The 16,333-nt window shown below is 37.2% G+C and overlaps 1 protein-coding gene and 1 long non-coding RNA gene across 3 annotated transcripts in view; one reads left to right on the top strand and one right to left on the bottom strand.

Moving 5' to 3' along the window:
* LOC108361850 (uncharacterized) overlaps positions 1 to 16,333 on the top strand; it is a 66,485-nt gene that overhangs the window by 23,729 nt on the left and 26,423 nt on the right. The gene's annotated exons all lie outside the window — the stretch shown is intronic.
* LOC108361852 (uncharacterized) lies at positions 8,631 to 9,215 on the bottom strand. Its single transcript, XR_001847376.1, has 3 exons — positions 9,197 to 9,215; positions 9,028 to 9,136; positions 8,631 to 8,711 (listed from the first exon to the last, which is right to left on the bottom strand). It is a non-coding gene; the product is annotated as an uncharacterized LOC108361852 (long non-coding RNA).

Genomic DNA, 16,333 nt, shown 5'->3' on the forward strand with positions numbered 1-16,333 from the left:
GCACTTGACTGATGTCACATTACGGAATATCCTGGTCTGACATACCGTGCAGATTGTAGGGGGAACCAGGAGTTGTTGGCGGCGGCGTGTGGGTGGTGGTGCGGTTGTGTGTGTTGTGTGGTCTATGGTGGCTGTGGTATGTTGTTGTGTTGTGGCGACTGTGTGTGGTTGCTGTGTGTGTGTGTGGGGCTGCACGGGCGGACTATGGGTTGCCGTGGAGGCTGCTCTGTTTGAGCAACAGGGGGCCACGTACGACGTGGTCCACTGTCTGTGTGTCCGTAGTCCCGAGCAGACCCTGAGGTGACTCCACCCCTCGCAGGCATTACACTTGACTGAGGTGGAGTTGTGGTGTAATCGTCTTCGGCATACACAGCAGGTGTATATTTCTGGCCCAGGGTTTGACTCGATGCCAGCCCTGAGTAGGAGAATGCGTAGTGAATGTTGCCCTATGGACGGACAACTTCTGAGATACTTCGCCGACCTAAACGGGGTTAGATCGCCGAAACAACAGCCCTTGGTCGGGTGAAACCCGAGTCATTCCGGTACGTAGAACCGGCTGTCGTGGGAATGATATGTTGTTAGGTATTTTGGTTGGCTGGGTGTTGTTTGTTTTTGTTGAAGTGTAGGGAATGTGTGTGTGTCGTATGTGTCCATTTCACTTAGTATAGAAAAACGGTTTGTTGTTTTGTCCGGCGGATCAGGTGTTGGTGGCATTTTTGTGTAGGCACAAACGGTATTTTGATCGAACACTGAACTTGTTTATAAGTTATTGCTACGAAAGTGTAACAAGGAATATATTAAGCACTATGTTGAGAAGCACTGGTTTTTAGCTCATTTTGTTTATTGACTCCGCACTGACGATAGCACTAGTATACACGTCCGAACACGTTAATAGCTACTCGATGACTGTTTATAACTTAAATATTAACCAATTAATCACAATTTATTAAATAAAAACACCTTCTAAATCATGCGTCTGACTTTGGTTGCATATGCAAATTAAATGGCGTAGTTCAGCTGTCAAACTCCAAAATATGCAAAAGAATGAGAGACAAAAGAAAATAGGATATAACCCTGTAAGCATTAAAAATATACAAAGGTGTTCTCTGCAAAAGGTGTTCAGCTCCTTTTCTTCGCAAAACAGAAAGGAGAATTCTACTGCCTGAGGGTTATAATCCCTAAGTGCGGCCGAAGGCCGCCTACGCAGAAAGGTGTTCTATGCAAAAGGTGTTCGGCCCCTTTTCTTTGGCAACACAGAAAGGAGAATTCTACTGCCTGAGGGTTATAATCCCTCCCCCCTTCTTTCGCCTGATAACAGCCTTGGGATAACTTATTTTATTTAAAAACCCCGCAGATTCTGTTAGTTGGGGTATATTCCACTTCAAACTGCTCAATTTCCCTCGGTAAATGCTGTTTTTCGCCCATTTTCAAACTGTTCCCCAGGGGTCTGTGGGAGGCCCCTAGGTTTGCTGCTAGAATAGAAGTTATGAGCAAAGTGCAAGAAACATGTAAAACAACCATGATACAAGTGAAAAAAATGTACGAAGTAGCAGAAAAATTCAATAAACAAAGTGAGAAATTATGCAAAGAAGCAGAAGAGAGCAGAAATGAAAATAAGAGAATTTGCACCGATATGGTAAAACAATTGGCAACAAACCAAAGAGAGCTAAAGCCAACAAAGTCATATGCTGAGAAAGTGAAAGAGGTGCCACAGTTTCGAAAAGAAATGCCGCTGATAGTGAAGCCTAAAAGCAAGCAGACAAGTGAAAAGACGCAAAATGACTTAAACGAAAGTGTTGATCCGAATTCACTACGTATCGCTAATATTGAAAAAAGAAGAAACGGTGTAATACTTAGGTCGGTGTTATGCAGACAAACTTTTGTTTGCCAAATTAAATGGCGGCTGCTTAGTTTGCTCGGAGGTGGTTATGTCGAGTTTGGCACAGGGTTGCACGTTCATTATGGTTTTCATGGCTATTGCCAACACGAAATGAGAATTTCAGATGTACATAACGCGCACAATTTAAAATTTTTGTATATGATAACACTGAATTCGCTGCAGTTTGACCAAACAAAATTAGTTTGCAGTGAGAGTCGCCAAACTCGCTTTTTCCGAGTTTGCTGCAACAACAATTGCACGCAGTTTGCCAAACAAAATTTCTGCATAACACCAACCTTATTGAGAGTGAAAATGATAATGAACGGAATAAAATAAAAGAAGCAATTGAACAGAACTTGAACAGCGTTGCAGAATAGGGGTGTAGATCTTTCAGCCCGTTTCACAGCAACATAATTATGAAAAGAACATGGATCGGAAACTCGGCCTTTCCGACCATGGTAAACGCCTTTATTGACGCAGAGCGGAAACTAGGCCTTTCCGCCTGCTGGACATAAAGATAGACTGGAGACTAGGCCTCGCCAGCTACTCAACCCGAGTTTATGATGTATATATAATAAATTAATTATAAAATAAATGTATAAAGTATGTATTTGAAAATTAGTAAAGAAAATATGAAAAATGTTAATGTATAAATTGTCCTAATACAATGTATATATACGTGAATGAATATATATTAATGCATAGTATTAGTAGAAGAGCAATCAATTAAATAAGTTAACAATGTAATTGTCAAGATTTTTTATAAGTTTAAAGACTGTCAATAAATAAATAAATAAATATGCGCATAAGCGTGGGTACTATTGGCACGGGCCCCTCGGATGCGGGTTAAGCTATTGGAACACAATACGGGTTTTGGAATGAATCCCTCGTACACGGGTTTACGTACGAAATAAACTATTGACCCACAAGTAAAAAAGTAAAATTTTAACGTTTTTAAAATGTTATTTATTATAAAAATACCGCTGCAGGCGAAAAATTGGGATAGATATACACCAGTTTTTGTTTAATGAAACTTAGCCACAGCCAGCCAAAATATATACACACACTAAGCACACAGCCTCGCGAGGATACTGGCTGCTTGGATTGCTTTAAGGGGATGTTGGGGGAGAGTTTCTTTAATAAATATATCACTTTTACAAATGTTTCCCCACGTACATACATATGCTCGGCACCTTGAGTATTCCTATGCACCAGAAATGTAATATATCTTGACTTACATATATACTCAAATCTCCCCAAAACTTGTAATAAAAAGAGCCGGAGTCGAAAAATTTTTATAAAAAATGGCTAAAAAAGTTTTATTCGAAAGTTTCACTTTTTATACCCAAGCGCACTTGTGCACAAGGGTATTATATTTGTTCACATAACGGTTGTTTGTAACAGGCAAAACGAATCGAGATAGATATAGACAAATGCATACATAAATGATCAAAATGAAAAGAGAAATCGATTAGGCGGTGACTGTCTGTGCACACGATAACGAGTAAAAATTGAGATATCTTAACGAAACTTTGTACGTGCACTTTTTCGGGCGTAGGACGGATGGTATTGAAAATGGGCAAAAAATAAATAAAATAAATTAATAAATAAAAAAAATAAAAATCGGACAATAATCACGCCTACCTCCCATATAACGGTATTTTTTCAGAAATACAAAAACTGCGATGTTTTAGTAACTGCTAATAATTATTCACTCAAAACTGATATTTACAATAATTTTTAGACGAAAGATAAGAATAATATAAATTTTTGGGAAATGGGCGTAGCCACCACTGCACCAATTTCTTCGAAACTTGGCACAGTTTTTAGCCTTGCTACAGCATACCAAATGGCCGAAAATTTTTAAAATCGGACTATAACGACGCCCACATCCCATAAAACGGTTATTTGGAGAAATACGAAATCTTTGAAAAATTAGTAAATATTAAAGCTCATTTATGTAAAATTGATGCTTGCAACAATTCTTTACCAAGAAATACGTTTATGATAAAATTGTGGAAAATGGGCGTGGCACCGCCCACTGATGATCACATATATGTATATCGGTAACCGTTCCACCAATTCGTATCAACTGGGTAGGGTTATTGTGCTTGTCACATAAAATCAAAGGATTGAAAATTATTGAAATCGGACTAAAATTTAGGCCGATTTTCATATAACGGTAAATTTCTGAAATGCTTGGAACTTCAATATTTCGAAATTTAAGGACGCTAATTTAATCAAAATTGATACACCCCGGCTTACCATGTAGCGGCAGCTTTCGGAAAGGTGAAAATCATATATTTAATACTTGCGCCGGGTATTTAATGTTGGGCTTCGCCCGAACTTAGACTTTCTTCCTTGTTTTAAATACTGTTTATTATTTAAAGCGCCGCGGACTAAAATTAAAAACAAAAATTGAGTCATTTTTTATAAATAAAATTACCGGGCGTACAACGAAGCGGACGTGTATTGGAGCGTTGTAAGCGGAAAAGTTGAATTGCGATAAAACAATATTGTTAAAAAATTGTGTAAGATCAGAGACAGTGACTATACAAAATAAAGTATTTAAATACAAAATGTTTGAACAAATAACAAAATAATTACATATGTACATGAATAAGAAAAATACCGCAGCAGATAACAAACAACAAAAGGTGCATAAAGGAAAAGTGAGCAGATGGAGTGCGACAGGTGCAAGGGCGTTGTTCGCGGCGAATCGGGAATACGATGTGAGGGTGTGTGTAAGAAGGTGTTCCACCCAGGAGTGAAGTGCAGCGGAGTGGATCAATACAGCCTTAAAGTATTAGCCGATCAAAATATGATACGATTTGTATGTGATAACTGCATGACATACATACATAATATGGATGCAGCTATGAAAGAAGTCCAGGACAGAGTTATCAAGAACAACAATTATCTAAAAGAGTATAAAAACGAATTTGAACGTGCATTAGTGAAAAATGAAGATGAAATTAAGCAGCTACTAAGGGCTATTGAGACCAGGTTTGCTGCTAGAATAGAAGTTATGAGCAAAGTGCAAGAAACATGTAAAACAACCATGATAGAAGTAAAAAAATTTACGAAGTAGCGGAAAAATTCAATAAACTAAGTGAGAAATTATGCAAAGAAGCAGAAGAGAGCAGAAATGAAAATAAGAGAATTTGCACCGATATGGTAAAACAATTGGCAACAAACCAAAGAGAGCTAAAGCCAACAAAGTCATATGCTGAGAAAGTGAAAGAGGTGCCACAGTTTCGAAAAGAAATGCCGCTGATAGTGAAGCCTAAAAGCAAGCAGACAAGTGAAAATACGCAAAATGACTTAAACGAAAATGTTGATCCGAATTCACTACGTATCGCTAATATTGAAAAAAGATGAAACGGTGTAATACTTATTGAGAGTGAAAATGATAATGAACGGAATAAAATAAAAGAAGCAATTGAACAGAACTTAACCAAAAACTGTGAAGTCAAAATTCCTGGTACAATAAGTCCGAAATTCCGCCTGTATAATATGAAATTTAAACATGATGATAGCATGATAATTGAAAAATTGAAAAAAAACAGAGCTACATACTGCAGAATACTAACTTGAAATTAATAAAATATTTTGAAGTAAAGCGTGAGAATAAAAAATTTTACAATTCAATAATAGAAACGGATGGAGATGTTTTCCAAAAATTATTGAAGCAGAAAGCTTGAATATAGGGTGGGAAAGATGCAAGGTGTTCGATGCAGTTGATGTGACCAGATGTTTCAAACGCAATGGGTACAACCACAAAGCAGCAGAATGCAGGAATGAGGAAACTTGTTTGAAGTGCCATGCTCAGTATATCCAGTAAACAAACTTAGCTGTTTTTTTTTCGCCAAATTTGGTCCCCATAAAGGACTAGTGTTGCAAGCAAGTCGGCAATTTGGGTGTTGTGCAGCTATTTAATGTGGTGAAAATTATTTAAGCACTGGAGAGATTTATTCACATGAAATTGGAGATAGGGCTGATAGATTTACTTAAATAAATTGTGAATCTGCGAAAATATCTTTTCAGCAGATGGATATGTTTTTTAACTTTGTTCCCGAAAATTTACACACAGGCTCGAAATTATGCGAGTAACATCCAAATATCGTCGCTTGGATGGAAAATTGCCGGATGCGTAATTTTGACAATTTGTAGTTATAGATGCAGTTATATATTTTAAAGTAAGATATTTCGATTTTTTGTTAACAGGTTTTTGGATATCTTCTTTAGTTTCCGAGTAATTGACTAAAATGTTTTCGGCTATTTGGTACAAATTGCGTTAGTATTGCTGTCGTACTAAACTAATCAAGATCTTTCAAATATAGTTACCTGTTCTTTAGTTTCCGACATATTCAGCATTATTATGAGTTTCATTTTCTAGAATCGGGTCACTTTTTCACTTTTCGTTTGCGTGTATTCACTACAGGTGGGTGAAAAAATTGTTGGAGAAATTTTGTTCGGGCGAAACTCATGATTAGGCTGATTAGTAAAAAGTATCGTTAATTTATAAAAAATTGTTATCACATTTTGGCGTTTATCATTAAAACTGACTGCAAATTTTTTGACAAATGTCGAATACGACAAAATTTTATTAAACTCATAAATGGTTGACACTAAACTAAAAAAATATGATAATTTAAGAATTTCGTGAACTGGTACATAGCATTCTTCGACACTTTGGAGAAGATCTGTAGTCGTGTTTCTGAGAAAATGAATTCCAAACTTCAATCGGGAGTTACCAAAAGTAACTTGTGACAATCTCTTATCCAGGCGACGATATAACATTTAGCTAAAATATGCATCTAAATAAATTATAATTGTCATTTTTTTCGTTTCGTTTCGTTGGAGTATATGCCAGAGGAGTAATAGGTATGTATATACATACAAGTATACCTAAATTAGCGCGTTGAGCTTGTATATTTATCTCTCTCTAGCGCATTAATTCTATATACGTCAGCACCAACGCCAAACTTATGTCTGTATTTAATAATGGCTCTATGACAAAATATTCATGGAATGTATTCATCGATTTTTATTTACTTCATTTCATACATTAGTATTGATCTGAATGTTTTTTACTAAATACCAGGAAAAAATATTTAATAAAAAACTATTTCATTTAAGATTAACCAACTTTTAGTTGCTCGGAGCTTATTTTGGAACGCTTCATGAAATATTTTCATAGACGGTAAATGCAACCCTGGGTGCATCATTAATGAGCTGAAAAACCAAACCAAACTAAGCATTCCATCCGAACCAATATTCACAAAAATTATAAGGCAAAACAAAAACAATTTTTCCAATTTATGCACTGTTATTTTTATTATTGCAATACAGTTTCAGCTCTTCAAACATTTTCCACATTATGCTTTTAAAGCTAGTAGTTTCGGACCCCATTTGCTCTTTTTTTTTTCAGTTCTGAATTTAGGCTAGGTTTTATGGGAACTTACTGTGGGTGCGTACAGACCACATTTTGTAAATATGTACATATATATGTATACACTTCAACTAAATTGTGATATTTAATTTTATTTTATAATGAATAATGAATTTAATTTGTGCAATTTTTTAAGTTTACTAGATGTAAGACAATTTTTAATTTTCTTTATATATTGCATGCTTTAGTTTTGATTCTTTTTAAGTTAAGTTGTAAAGGTGAAAATAGGCCTCCTAGGGAACCGAGCGAATAAAAGCATACCTCACAGGTGGTGTGGAACAAGAACAAATATAAATGGAATGATTTTCGAAATTATGAAATGGTTATTGGTTATATCTAAAAGGTGATGATTAATTTGAACGTTATTTAAGTTGTCTTTACACGGTCGATTTTGGTCGTTTAACCAAAATCTACCCGTGTAAATTGCAATTCAACCGTAAAATGTAAGCGTTTTGGCTAGTCGATATCTCAGTCAATTTTCCAATCGACAGAAATCGACCCGTGTAAAGGCAACTTCAGGAATTTTTTAATTTTCTTTTTTTTTGCTAGGGAACAATTTCTTTAAGCCATCTTCCGCAGCAATTTGTTGATCTTATCCTCACGGCTACTGAAATCACCAACCTCAACGTAGTGATTAGCCTTCTTGCGCCAGCCTCGGGTTGATGTGTTGAGATTGAATGGCAACAGGAAGTTGGAGGCTTTCTTGCAGTGGATTCCAACAGTGCGTGATTTGCGTTCGATCACAAAGCTGTCAGAGATTGGGACACGTTGATGGTTGTGCTTGACAATTCCACGTTTGTACATCAATTCACGAACTGATTTAATATTTGGATAACCCCATATAGGGTTCGGCATACGTAGCATATTAATGGTTGCCTTGTTCAATTTGATGAACAAACCGTGGTTAATGTGGCGAAAACGGAACAACAGTAAAACTTTACGCACTTTTGGTGCAACTTTGTTGATACCGAGGATACGGATCACAAAAGCCAATTTGAATTTTCAGGCCCGTAGAATTGGCCGCGTTTCTTTGCCACACAGCGCAACTCCATCTCACGGCGTCCATCACGGAGTTTTCTTGTTTGATATTTCTCAGCATGCACCAAGTTTTCACGTTTACGGAGTGCAATCACAGCAGAGCGCTTTAGTTTACGTTTGATCAGGGTAGCAATTTGCTGACCTGCTCTTGGTGAACTTCAGCTTCGACTTTGGGAGAGGAGGCAGTTTCCTGGAAGGTTGTCTGCCCTTTGCTTGCGGTTTCTTACCGGCCGTGATGGCAGTCATCTTAACTTGTTACTTAGCACGTTGAAAAGGCGAAAAAAAGTTCGCCAAATGTTTGGAGCACATCGTAAATGAGCCACTCGATTTATAACATTTCTATAAACAATTTAATTAAATACTTTTTAANCGTTTGATCAGGGTAGCAATTTGCTGACCTGCTCTTGGTGAACTTCAGCTTCGACTTTGGGAGAGGAGGCAGTTTCCTGGAAGGTTGTCTGCCCTTTGCTTGCGGTTTCTTACCGGCCGTGATGGCAGTCATCTTAACTTGTTACTTAGCACGTTGAAAAAGCGAAAAAAAATTCGCCAAATGTTTGGAACACATCGTATATGAGCCAATCGATTTATAACATTTCTATAAACAATTAAATTAAATACTTTTTAATACATAGATATGCTGCAACCAGGCACTTACTTTCCCAAATTCCATCCTTCTAATCTGCATAACTTTCCAAATATGCCTGCTACTTCATTACTAATAACTCCATTTTCCAACTGCGCCTTCTTTGTTGGCTCAACATATCCTAAATAGACATAAATTTACATTAAACAAAAGAATTCGCAAAAATTAGCAAATAAAATACTCGCTTTGTTTTGTTTTGTCAAATTTCTGAGAAATGTGAATTCACCACGATGCGATACAGAAAGAACAAGGACCAGGGATGTTATTTTAAGTAAATCTATTATTCAGTGGCAAGGCGCAGAGCGTTCGGGGCAGCAATATTAATTTGTATCAAATATAACATTAAACGGTGGTTCTAATACATTCTTTGATATTATTAACCAGAGTACATATATTATATGGTATTTCTTTCAAAAATTAATATACTATATGAACTTTTTTTTTCAAATATTTCTTAAGTTTCTTTCATGAGTGCTGAAAAGCAACCATGAGTGTAAGAAATTGTGTGCTACCTAAAATTTCACTTCTGGAAACTTTATCCCCATAAAGGACTTCACCACAGTTTTTTTACTGGATATACTGAGGTGCCATGGGAGACATTCCACAAAGACATGCACGGACCACTCGACCATTACGAGAGGTGTATAAATTGTATTCGCACCAATGAACGACTAAATATGGACTTTGATATAAATCATGTAACAACGAGTAAACTATGTCCAGTATATATGAATAAAATTGAGAATCATAAAAAAAATAGGATATTAGCAACGAAAGCAAGTAACAGGAATATATACGAATATACAAGGTCTTGTAAACAACTTTACACAGCTTGAGATAATAGCAGAACAAAATGACTTTGATTTTATTGTACTAACAGAAACGCACTTCAATGAGAACAACTAACATAATGAAATAAGACTTGAAAATTATAATAAAATCAACTGTATTTCAAACTCATCTAGAACGGGCGGGGTTATCATATATACTAAGAAAAACTAGAAAACTGTAAAAATTCCAGAAAAAGTTATAGAATCGAAAATTTGGTGGCTAGCATGTAGATGTGTCGATTGTGGAAACGAGGTAATGATAGTAGCAGTATATAGATAACCAACAAGCTCTAAAAAAGAATTTTGCGAATTCTACAGGGACAACATAGAAGAAGTGATCGAAGTATGTGATAATTTAATAATGTTAGGAGATTTTAACGTAGATTGGAGTATAGATAGCTATTATAAATGCCAAATAGAAAGTCTATTTAACGACAATGGCTTGCAACAAAAAATGCAAGAATACACGAGAATCACAATAAATTCAAGAACAATTATAGATTATGTGGTCTCAAACATTCACAATATCATTTTGAACCAAACCTAACCTAAAAGTAGCAGATCATGAGACAATTGTAATAGAAATACCTTTTAGAAATAAAAACAGTAACTCACAGACACACAATAAAATAGACTATTTCCAATATGATAAAATCCTATTTAAACAACATCTCGACAGAAGAAATGTAGAATACGATGGTGAGCAGCCGCTGGATGATAACGTCATACGGATAGAGACAATATTAAAGGACATAATTTCGAAATATAGAAAAACAAAGATAAGCAAGTATTGTAAACCAAATAGATGGTTCGGTCAAGGTCTGAAAAAACTAAAAACAGAGTGTTGTAAACCTTACCTAAGTACAATCAACTCTGTACCATTTAATTTTAATTAATAATCTGGCAACATCATTATATTAGTTCTTCTATGTTATCTTATTATCTTCATACTTAAAATAAAGAGTCTTGTGGAATCTTTCAAGTGGCGACGAGGAAAACTTCGCAACTCAGGCTCGTGCGCGCGATATTCGTACATTAAATAGAATACAAAATTTTGCTCGTGCGCGCGATTTTTTTTGCTACGGTATTGATCAAATACCCATATTGCCGGGATGCCGAACGAAAGTGAAGTACTCCAAAAGCTAATATTGGAGCAAAGGGAATTCACCCAAAAGTTGCTTCAGCAGCAAAACCAATGGGTGCAAGCGTTCCTCGAAAGGCAAGTGAGTGGTGCTAGCGGGGACGCGGTGACAACTGTGCCAGCCTTTCATAGCTTTGCAAAAGACGTCCAAACATGGGAGTCGTACTTGCAACAGCTAAATCAACATTTTAGTGCGTACAACGTGGTTTCTGCCGAGAAGCAGAAAGCGTTTTTTTAGCGTGGATCGGAACGGAAATATTTGAACTCTTCAAGAATTTGTTTGGAAGCGAACAGTTGCATGAGCAATCGTTCTCAAATTTAACGGGCAAGTTAACTGAACATTTTCAGTCCAAACGACACATAGTCGCATAGGAAGCCCGAAACTCAGGGCATCTACGAGATTACTTTTCGGCTTCGGTAACAAGCGTATTCCATTGCTGGGTGAGCTGTATACGCAAGTGAAGTGTGTCGACAAAGAAAAGTATGTCGAAATTGTAGTAACCAACATTGACTGTGGGGAGAACCTTTTCGAGTTCGACTTGTTCAAACAATTTGGATTCGAAATCCAGCAAATTTCAAACGTCACGGAAACAGAAGTAGACCAAGTGGAAAAGGTTTGTACAAAATACAAAGAACTTTTCGAGCCAGCACTTGGCACGATTAAAGACTTTAAAGCGAGTGTCTATTTAAAGGCAAATGCAACGCCGAAGTTTTGTAAAAGTCGGAAAATTCCATTTTCGCAAATGCCGCAGTTTAAGAAGGAAGCCGAAAGACTTACCTATGCGGGCATTTGGAAACCGATTAAATTCTCAAACTGGGCATCTATAGTCCTAGCGCAAAAAGCAGATGTGTCTATACGAATTTGTGGGGATTTCAAGCAAGTAGTTAACGCGCAAATCGATATCGAGCGGTTCCCGTTGCCAACACGGGAAGCCTTGTTTCATGCTATTCGCCACGGTAAGCAATTTTCGAAAATTGACCTTAAGGACGCGTATCTTCAGATGGAACTCGACGATGACTCGAAAACCATATGGGTTGTCAACACGCCGCTGGGCCTATTCCAATATCAGCGCCTACCCTATGGAATAGCTAGCGCCCCAGCAATTTTTCAGAAATACCTAGAACAACTTCTCTTGAGGGATGTGGTAATTATCTGGACGACATCATAATAACCGCGTCAACCTTCGATGAACACATACAGCGCCTCGAGCTTGTACTACAAATTCTGCAAAACAGTGGCATCAAGTGCAAAAAAGAAAAGTGCTCGTTCCTGCAAGATATAATTGAATATCTTGGACGTCAATTGAGTTCTAAGGGCATACTACCCGACGAAAGTGGTCTGAGAGCGGTAAGAGACCTTAAACCGCCAAGGGATCTCAAACAGGTGGAAGCGTTTATGGGTAAGATAAACTATTACTATAATTTTATACCCAATTACTCTCAGCTGGCGGCCCCAATAAACATGCTGCGCCGTAAAAAGGTTAGTTTTAGTTGGGGACCAGAGCAACAGAAGGCATTCTTAGCGCCTAAATCACACATACTCAACGCAGCACAATTAGCGCATTACGATGACCAGTTACCATTGGTTCTGGCCACAGATGCTTCTTCTTACGGAATCGGTGCAGTGCTTTCGCATATGTATCCCAATGGTAGTGAAAGGCCCATTGCCTTTGCTTCCAAAACTCTCGACAAGCGTCAAGTGCGATATAGCCAGATGGAGAAAGAGGGCTTATCGATCATATTCGGGGTGAAGAGCTTCCACCAATACCTGTACGGGAGATCATTTACACTTATTACGGACCACAAACCCCTCGTAAATATTTTAAACCCTAGCACCCAGCTACCTTTGATGACGTCACACCGCTTGCAACGCTGGGCAATAACGCTTATGGCTTACCAGTACAAAGTCAAGTATCGCAAGACGTCAGACCATGGTTACGCGGATGCCTTATCGCGCCTACCAATAGGCACAGATGAACAATTCGACCACCAAGAAGCATGCTACAATGTGTGCCAAATAGAATCCCCAATAAATGCAAAAACTAGTGAAAAACATGCAAACAATGACGAAATCCTTCAACAAGTTCGCCATTCCGTCGAAGAGGGGTGGCCTGAGAAGTTACTTCCAAAAGACGCTCACCTTCGTCCGTTTTTCAACAGGAAATATACCTTGACTATAACTAACGAGATCCTTTGCCTACAGACGGAGTATACACGCATCGTTATCCCGGGTTCGTTAAAAGGACGAATACTTCAATTACTCCATGATGGTCATTGGGGAAGTTCCAGGATGAAGCAGTTAGCCAGACAACAGGTATGGTGGGTCGATATAGATAAGGACATTGCTACGGTTGCAGACAAATGTGATGTATGCAAAATTGTCAATCCCACCTCAGCTAAAGAATATGTCAGTTGGCCAAAGCCAAAACACCCGTGGGAGAGGGTGCACATCGATTTTGCAGGTCCAGTATTCAACTGGATGTGGCACATTTGCGTTGATGCCTTCTCCAAATTCCCCTACATTTCCCAGATGACTACAACAACGACAGCTGCTACAATATCTGCGCTAGCTACAATTTTCACCATCGAAGGCATCCCAAAAACACTTGTTAGTGACAACGGGCCGCAGCTTACGTCAGAGGAGTTCAACGTTTTCTGCACCCATCAAGGTATAAAACATATTACGAGCGCCCCATTTCACCCTGCCTCAAATGGACTCGCAGAAAGGTTTGTCAGAACTTTTAAAACGGCTGTCAAGAAAAATATCGACGACGGCTTACAACTAAATGTGGCTGTGAGGAAGTACTTATCTACATATCGTTTTATGCCAAATAATGAGGGTAAATCGCCGGCAGAACTTTTGCATGGAAGACCGGTTCGCACGTTACTGAGCCAGGTTTTCGAATCACCGAAGGCAAGACTGAATCCGCCAGCTCCGAACGGTTCCAAGTTCATCGTAAATCAACCCGTATTCGCTCGTAACTATGCGAGAGGGGAAAAGTGGGTAAAAGCCGTAATTGTGCGACAACTCGGTAATACGGTTTATGTAGTCAACACGGCCGTCGGTTACTTTAAACGCCATGGAAACCAGCTGAAGCCACGGAACTCATCTAATGCCGAATCCTTTTTACCGTGGATTCCACCAACCAATGTATCTTCATCAATTCAACAGCAGCCATCCTCAACGGAAGCAGAATCACAGCAGCCAACGCAAATGCATAACTCGTCCAAAGAGGGTATACCAGTTCGCAGGGGTGCGCGTACTCGCCTGGCGGTCGATCGCTATGCAGCACCAGATTTCCGGAAATAACATAAAGTACATGTAATCAAGATTTTCTTCATGGTGGAGAAGTGTTGTAAACCTTACCTAAGTACAATCAACTTTGTACCATTTAATTTTAATTATTAATCTGGCAACATCATTATATTAATTCTTCTATGTTATCTTATTATCTTCATACTTAAAATAAAGAGTCTTGTGGAATCTTTCACAGAGAAAATTAGGGCATATCAAGCAGCAAAGCTAGACAATACAAGATAAGAAATAAATATAAAACGGAAATAAATAAAGCTAAAATTAATAAATAAGCAACAGTATAATAAATACACAGGGGCAAAAACAAATGTGGAAAAAAATCAAAGAGTTAGTTTTGCGTGAAGAAACAGCAAAAATATAATGTGTAGAATTTGATGGCGTTGAATATAATGAGGATAAAGTAATTTCTAACAGATTTAATCAATATTTTGTACAAAGTGTAGAAGATATTAGTAAGTCAATTGATAATGTGCAATATGTAAATAACATTGGAGACCTAAAGAACGTATTTAAATTTAGTGAGATTACATTGGAAGAAATATATAATATATGTAAAACCGTGAAAAATAAACCGGACTTCTTGGGAATAAACAAGGGTATGATAACAGATAACTGGAGCAAAATCGGGCACAGCCTTCTGAATATGGTAAACGTATCAATTAGGAGAGGTGTCTTTCCAAATTCATTGAAAGAAACAATGATAACTCGTATACAGAAAGTAAGTAAAACAAAGAGAGCGGAAGAGTTTAGGCCGATTTATACATTAAAAACCATTGAAAAATTTTTAGAGAACGTAGTGAAAAAACAACTGATGGAATATCTGAAATCTAATGAACTATTCTCAAGATACCAATCGGGGTTTCGTAAACACGACTCTTGTGAAACAGCAATCAATTATATTATAGATGAATGGAAGACCGGTGGAACACAAAACAAAATTATGGCAGTTTTTTTAGATTTCAAGAGGGCTTACGAGATCATAGATAGAGAGATTTTGTTAAAAAAATGTACAAATATGGGATTCACGACGGGGAGCTGGTGTGGAGTGGTGTAAGTCATACCTAGAGGATAGATACCAAAGAACTAAAGTGAATGGGAGTATATCAGAATGTAGAAAGGATAAAAAAAATGAGTACCACAGGGATCAATACTGGGACCAATACTTTTTACTTTGTACATAAATGATTTAGAAATGGTGATCAGAAATTGCAAAATAGTACTATATGCTGACGATACCTTGATTTATGCTGAAGGAGAAAGTGAGGAAGCGAGCAAAAATAAATTATTAGTCGATATCGAAGAAGTCACCAAATGGTTAATGATGAACAAACTAAAATGAAATGAAGATAAGACAAAAATGCTAGAAATTAACATTAACGGCACTTTTGAGTTACAAATAAATAATATAAACATAGAAAAAATTAGCAAAATCAAATACCTAGGCGTAATTATTGATAAACAATTAAAATTTAGTGATCATATTGAATATATGTGCAGGAAGATTGATACAAAATTAGCCTACTTTAGAAGGATTCGCAATAAAATAGACATAATGACTGCAATAAAAATATATAATGTCATGATTAAACCACATTTTGAATTTTGTTCCACAATCACATATACATGCTGCAACCAAACACAAATGGAAAGACTTCAAAAATTACAGAATAAGGGTATGAGGCATATTTTGAAATGTAGTAGATACACATCAATTAATTCAATGTTAGAGACTTTAAAATGGCTTAACATAAAAGAAAGAGTCGAGTTAAATACCCTTATGGCAGTCTACAAAATTAAGAATAAAAATGTCCCAGTATATTTAACGGATAGGATTGAGTAAAGCACAAAATCGATGTTTTATATAGGTTTGAAATTATATAATACATTACCGGTGGAAGCGAAAAACGAGGCGAGATATATAGCATTTAAGCAAAAATGTGTAGAATTTATTAGGAGTAAGAGGAACAATAAAGTGTAATGTAAAGTACTTCTTCTTCTTCTTTTTTGGCGCTGTAACCGCCTAAGCGATTT

This window comes from Rhagoletis zephyria, unplaced genomic scaffold, assembly GCF_001687245.7.
Source record: "Rhagoletis zephyria isolate East Lansing unplaced genomic scaffold, Rhagoletis_zephyria_1.1 Rzeph_scaffold_00863, whole genome shotgun sequence".
Lineage (NCBI taxonomy): Eukaryota > Metazoa > Arthropoda > Insecta > Diptera > Tephritidae > Rhagoletis > Rhagoletis zephyria.